At 39.1% G+C, this 7,262-nt stretch overlaps 1 non-coding gene across 1 annotated transcript; it reads right to left on the bottom strand.

Moving 5' to 3' along the window:
* Positions 1 to 1,186: 1,186 nt before the first annotated feature.
* Trnae-cuc lies at positions 1,187 to 1,258 on the bottom strand. The gene has a single exon. It is a non-coding gene; the product is annotated as a tRNA-Glu (tRNA).
* Between the last annotated feature and the right edge of the window lie 6,004 nt (positions 1,259 to 7,262).

Raw genomic sequence — 7,262 nt, 5'->3', positions numbered from 1 at the left:
TGACATACGGCAGAGGGTGTGATTTGTCGATCCGTTCTGTGTGAGTGTGTGTGTCTATGTGTGTGTGTGTATTGTTAGAGGAGGGAGATCTGAGTGTGTGTGTGTGTGTGTGTGTGTGTGTGTGTGTGTGTGTGTGTGTGTGTGTGTGTGTGTGTGTGTGTGTGTGTGTGTGTGTGTGTGTGTGTGTGTGCATGTGTGTTTCAGGGTGTGTGTGTGTGTGTGTGTGTGTGTGTGTGTGTGTGTGTGTGTGTGTGTGTGTGTGTGTGTGTGTGTGTGTGTGTGTGTGTGTGTGTGTGTGTGTGTGTGTGTGTGTGTGTGTGTGTGTGTGTGTGTGTGTGTGTGTGTGTGTGTGTGTGTGTACTTGTGGTCTGTTTACTTGTATGTGTGGTTGGTTGGGTGGCCTCTCAGTGTGTGTGTGTGTGTGTGTGTGTGTGTGTGTGTGTGTGTGTGTGTGTGTGTGTGTGTGTGTGTGTGTGTGTGTGTGTGTGTGTGTGTGTGTGTGTGAAAAATATATGAGTAAACAAACATCCATAATAACATACGAAGCGAAAAACATCATGAAAAAAACCACAATTAAAAAAAAATGAGCATAAATATGAAAAATAGGGGAGGAAAAGAGAAAAACCAAAGTAAAGAAATGCTTGAAAGAAAGAGGCTGATTGATTGGCTGATTCGAATTCAGAGCTGCAGTAACAAGGTCAAGTGGCGCCGGAGAGAAAGAGAAGCAGAGAAGCACCACACTAGGCAGACATACAGACAAAGAAGCATTTAAGGCAGACACGAGGAGAATCATGCGATCGTTCTGTAATCCAACACTGAATTAGAGGCCTTGATTATAATTTTTGGAATGATATAAGACACCGGATGATAATGTGCAGTACAATTGAGGTTCTAGTTTTCTCTCTCTCTCTCTCTCTCTCTCTCTCTCTCTCTCTCTCTCTCTCTCTCTCTCCAAAAAAAAAAAAAATCATTTACTTTCACATATAACACGATATCAGCCGACGCCAGTGAACTAAACACATGTAAACACACACACACACACACACACGCATACACAAAGGTTGTACAGTGTCTAATGCCAACCATTTTTAGAAAATATTCTGCGAGTGAAGCTGGTTACGTCAAACAAGCAAAGGTAAAAATACACATGGAAATGAGTGTTGGTCATGGTCATATCCATAATGATTTCCCGTGCCGGGAATCGAACCCGGGCCTCGCGGGTGAGAGCCGCGTATCCTAGCCACTAGACCACACGGGAATGTAGGTAACATAAGCACTAAAAAGGAATTCTAAAAGCAAAAATATATAATGAAAGAAAAGTAAGAATGATTAATCTTCTAATACGAAATATATGATAATATAGAATGTTTAACACAACACAACCTTGTTGCAGATCATAAATGCAAGTCGAAAAGCAGTTTCGTTCCCAACTTTAAAAATGTTATCGCCAATACTGCTGGAAAAAGACGAAATATCGGAGTCTCGACTGATGCATCCATTGGTGATTCTTTTCAGCACACAAGAAATATTTTTCGTAAAACCGACAGATACATGTTGATGGTGGAGCTGGAAGTTGTGTGTGTGTGTGTGTGTGTGTGTGTGTGTGTGTGTGTGTGTGTGTGTGTGTGTGTGTGTGTGTGTGTGTGTGTGTGTGTGTGTGTGTGTGTGTGTAACAAGTCAACCACTTTTTTTTTTTTTTCGTTCATTTTTTTGTCGTTTTGAAGTTTTTGAATGATGAAAGCGATATTGCACAAGTGGCAAGGACTTTTGGAACTACTTTAGTGCTACACCAACTCATGACTCTCTCTCTCTCTCTCTCTCTCTCTCTCTCTCTCTCTCTCTCTCTGTAACGTTGGATGCAGACGATTCATTCAAGATTTGTTTGTCAGTGTGTCTTGCGTCATCAGATGTCTGCTTGGCTTGGCTTACGTGAAGATTGCATATATCTTCTTACGTGTGTGTGTGTGTGTGTGTGTGTGTGTGTGTGTGTGTGTGTGTGTGTGTGTGTGTGTGTGTGTGTGTGTGTGTGTGTGTGTGTGTGTGTGTGTGTGTGAGTGAGAGAGAGAGAGAGAGAGAGAGAGAGAGAGAGAGAGAGAGAGAGAGAGAGAGAGAGAGAGAGAGAGAGAGAGAGAGAGAGAGGTGTTATGGTAGTATACACTTTACATATTATAGTTTTAGTTTATACTTCCTTGATATTGGTGGTGTTGGTGTGTGGTGTGTGTGTGGTGGTGGTGGTGGGAAGAGATGGGAAGAGAGTGAGAGAGAGAGAGAGAGAGAGAGAGAGAGAGAGAGAGAGAGAGAGAGAGAGAGAGAGAGAGAGAGAGAGAGAGAGAGAGAGAGAGAGAGAGAGAGAGAGAGAGAGAGAGAGAGAGAGAGAGAGAGAATCTTCACTAATATTTTCATAGTTTCCATAGATTCATTAACACATCATGTGTCACAATAACAAGAATAGATCAAGACACTTACACAAGATTAAAAGAAAGATTGATAAATAAAAACATGAAAAAAAAAAAAGAGGAAAACATTAACCATTTTATTACTCTTGACAACTTCTATCTTCAACCTTCTTACGTTACGAGTATGTGTAACCCCCACCTCTCTCTCTCTCTCTCTCTCTCTCTCTCTGAGACTAGTTTATTTTCATTCTCCTTCTCCTTCTATTCCTCCTCTTCCACTTCATCTTTTTCTCCTCCTCCTCATTTTCCACAATCTCCTCATTTTCCTCTCCCTTATCTTGTTTCATGTACTTATTTTTCTCCTCCTCTTCTTTCTTTTTGCCTCTCATCCACATTCTTCTCCTTATTCTCCTCTTTTTCCTGTTCCTCGTTCTCCTCCTTATCCTCCTCCTCCTGCCCTTGCTCCTTCATTTCCCAATACCCTTGCTTCACTCCCCATGATCATGCCTCACTTTTCCTGACTGGCCTTTCTCACTGAGGCGTGTTAGCCCAGACACACTTCAATTTGCATAAAGGGCATCACTCACCTCCACTTCGATTATGCAGGTAAATTGGAAAAGAAACTGCCGTGTAATTTCGCTAATTGTTATAAATCGATCGCATCTCAACCACGGGAGAAGGCGTTTTGTCTCGTCACCCTTAATAGCAACCTGCCTTTACGATGATCGAGTTGGGTTGAGCGCGCCATGTCTTGCTCGACCTCCCCCTTTCAGAGTGGCTACAGTGGAATGCACGTGGTGTGTGGTGGGGTGTGTGGCGGGATGTGGTGAGTCAGTGAGGTGGTGAAAGAGGGCTGGCATGGCTAGAGGAAGAGAAGTAAGAGGAAGGAGGATTAATATAGGCCCGTTAGTGTGCTGGTTGAGAGTAAGAATCGCTTGTTTACGTGGTTTTGTTTTGGGGTGAATTGGTGTTGTGTGTTTTTCATGGTGGGGTTTTTGGTAATGGTGAAAATGAAGGATGTGTTTAGTTTTTTTTTATCTTTTTATTTTATTTTTTTATTTGGTGTGAATGGGATAGATACATTCCTGATTCACTCTTTTTTATATCTCTTCTATTTCTTTTCTGTTCTTTTCCATAATCATCATTATCATCATCTTTATCATTTTCTATTTCTTATTCTTCGTCTACTGATTTTCATTCCTTTATTTCCTTCTCTTTTCTTATTTCTCCTCTTCCTCCTCCCTCTACTCCTCCTCGTGTTCCTCGAATTAATTTTCTTTTATAATTGATCTCCTACCAGCGTCTTCTCCTTTTCTTTCTTTCTTACTTTCTTGGTTTATTTCTTCTTCTTCTTCTCCAAGCTGCATTGTATATTAAGATAAACAACAAAGCATAAAAATTCCCGAAATAAAATATGACTCAAACAGAAGCGAGACATGAGAGAACGACAATCAGGTAGGACAAAAATACTGAACAATAGCATCAGACATTTTTTCAGAGCCCATTTTTGGTGAACACAAAGGATTTTTTATATTCATGTTCGAACGTACCAGCAGAATCGAGGGCTTTATTGTAACAAAACGTACCACTGCAACAAATTCAGCGCGGTATGTAACAGCGGTGTGGAAGTTTTGCAAAAATGATATAAATTCGACTCTTAAACTCGTCGAGATTGTATTGATATTAAGAAAGGACACAATAGTATGATTGTTTTTAGACTATATCTTGTTTTATATACTCTAAAAAGCTTATTTTATTTGTATATACTAATTATCTTAATTGTACATTCTTAAAGTTAACTATTTATCTTAATTTTAACACACACATACACACACACACACATCCATAGTTAGGTTAAGCATTTCATTGTTTTTAATGTTCCCCCCCCTCTGTACATTTTCAGTGTAAATTTTTTGTTGCACTGCCAAATTAATAATCCGTATATTATCATTATTATCATTTAACACCCATCCATCCATTCAACAACAAAAAAATTCACTAACAACAACAACAACAACAACAACACACACACACACACACACACACACACACACACACACACACGCACCATAACAGTAGAGGTCATTCACCCACTTCCCTACACAAGCACATACATAAGTCCCTTCCCTGCACTGTTTGGCGTCAAGGGTTCGGTGTCACGTCGGGTGGACTTACTTTCCCCCTTTACCTCCGCGTTACTTCTATTGTTGTTCCCCGAAAGTCTAACACGATTGCCGCCACTCATTCCCGCTGCACCGTCACGCCGTCCCCTGTGATCGAGAGCATAATAATATTTGCTTTTAAGTGGTCCTGCTCCTTTGGCCCATAAATCGTCAAAGGGGAGAGTGGCGGCCATTATAAGGGACGTGAACGGCCAGAGAGAGAGAGAGAGAGAGAGAGAGAGAGAGAGAGAGAGAGAGAGAGAGAGAGAGAGAGAGAGAGAGAGAGAGAGACCAATAATCTTCCTTTTCGCTAACAACTGGCATTGGTTTATAAATGTAGCACGCGAATTTTAAAGATAAAGTTGTGTCAATATTGCTAAAACTATGCTGCGTAATTAATGGCAAAAAAATATACACGTAAAACAAAATAAAGTGGAGCAGAGGAGTGAATAACTGTTAGTGCATTGAAAGTGTATTAACGCGTTGTTGTTGTTGTTGTGCATCGCTTTGCCCGTAAAGAGAGAGTGTGTGTGTATGTATGTATTTATAAGGCCGGAGTATGAATGTACCGTTTTATTGTGTAATGCGTGTTTAGGGAAGTGTGGTAAAGATGATACAAATATTGTAATAATGATGATGATGACAAATATTTGGATAAGAAACAACAACAACAACAACAACAACAACAACAACAACAACAACAACACTAATACTAATGGGAGGAGAAGAAGTAGAACGGGAAGGAGAACATAGAGATAAGAAAGAAATAGCGGAATAGGCAAATAAACAAATAGATTAACGCAGGGAAAAAATATACAGAAATTAAATTAAAACATTGACATATCAAAATCGAGACAATCAAATGAACACACAGAGACACAAAGAGATAAACACATAAGGAAACACTTGCCTAATTGACTTGAATTGACACTGCCTTCATAAAGTGTTAAGCTGAGCGCTGCGTCGTTGTAAAGCTAAGACTTGTGAGAGGAAAGGATCATGTTAACGAGTGACGAACAAAACTTTGGGACATTAATGCTTCGTTTATTGTTCTTCGTCTGTTTTTTTTTTTTCTTCTTTTTGTTGAACACTCTAGGTCACGATACAAAAGAACAAAAGCAAATATTTGATATGGTTCACATTCAAAAAAAAAAAAAAAAACACAGTGGCTAGTTTATTTTCGCAGGCTTTTTCATACTTCTCTTTTGCAACTGTATTCAGCTCCTTTCAAGAACAGACACTTTAATAGCGTGCATGTATGCCAAGAGAACGTTAAAAAAGAAGGAATTAATAACATGATGAAAAAAAATATAAAGGATGTGGAAGTGAGCAAGAAAATAAATGTCTGTTGTTGAAAGACTATAAAAAGAAAGAGAAATGTAGAGCACAATATCATATGGCTGCTAGTATAATGTCATGAAATGATATATAAAGAAAACTGTAGAATTAAAACGTAGTGACTGTCTATAATCTTATTAAAATTGTAAACGAAATAGTGTAGAGCAGGAAAAAAAAAAAAACATAGGTAAATGATATAAAAAAAAGGTAAATAACATGGTATCGTTGCAAATATAATATACTCCATAAAGCGGCAAAAATGTTAATAATATTGTAGAGAAAAGTGGCTGTTTATAAAAATTTTAGCAGTGCGTGAAGAATTAAAATGACTACACAGAGAAAAGAAAATTGTGCCCGTAAAATGATCACAAAAAAGAAAATGAAAAGAATATGATAGAGAACATGACAAGAAAAAGTCGAGTGCTTCCTGGTAAAATACACACACACACACACACATACAAATATATATATATATAAAAAAAAAAAAAAGAATAAACTAAATAGATAACGTGGCTCCTTGTAAAACTGTAAAAAATATATATAAAATGTATAGAATATGATGGGAAAACACGAAGGAAAGGAGACCTGAGGGAACAGCGTCTATCAGCTTAAATGATTGTGCAAAGTAAAGCTGATGGAAGGATGGAAAAACAAACATAGCAACGTAGGTGGATGTATGAATGAAAAAAAAGAGAAGAACGACTCAAAGGTAAACACGATGGACTAAAAGTGTGAGTGCTGGAAACAAAGCGAGAGAGAGAGAGAGAGAGAGAGAGAGAGAGAGAGAGAGAGAGAGAGAGAGAGAGAGAGAGAGAGAGAGAGAGAGAATTGAATTATAAAACGTATCGACCGCTAACAAAGGAATAGTATACGGGTAGTGGGCGTTTTAAGTGACAAATATGAGTGCTACAGAGAGAGAGAGAGAGAGAGAGAGAGAGAGAGAGAGAGAGAGAGAGAGAGAGAGAGAGAGAGAGAGAGAGAGAGATAATGTGTGTGTGTGTGTGTGTGTGTGTGTGTGTGTGTGTGTGTGTGTGTGTGTGTGTGTGTGTGTGTGTGTGTGTGTGTGTGTGTGTGTGTGTGTGTGTGTGTGTGCAATGATACAGTTCAGGATTCTGGCTAAAGAGAAAGGACGCACCGATTTACCGATAATTCATTTTAGATTCAAGGAATTTACACACCAGACAGACAAAGAGAGAAAGAGACAGAGGGAGAGGGAGAGAAGGACGGAGACAGCGCCAGGATTCATCAATAACACGCTCTTTGTTTAATAAAAATGATCGACTCCTGACACGTGCACGATCAGAAAATTACACGAATGTTAAAAAAGGAATAGGATATCGATGACTGCAATACGGGTAATGGACAA

Source organism: Portunus trituberculatus, chromosome 44, assembly GCF_017591435.1.
Source record: "Portunus trituberculatus isolate SZX2019 chromosome 44, ASM1759143v1, whole genome shotgun sequence".
Classification (NCBI taxonomy): Eukaryota; Metazoa; Arthropoda; class Malacostraca; order Decapoda; family Portunidae; genus Portunus; species Portunus trituberculatus.
This window is presented reverse-complemented; position numbering and strand designations above follow the sequence as displayed.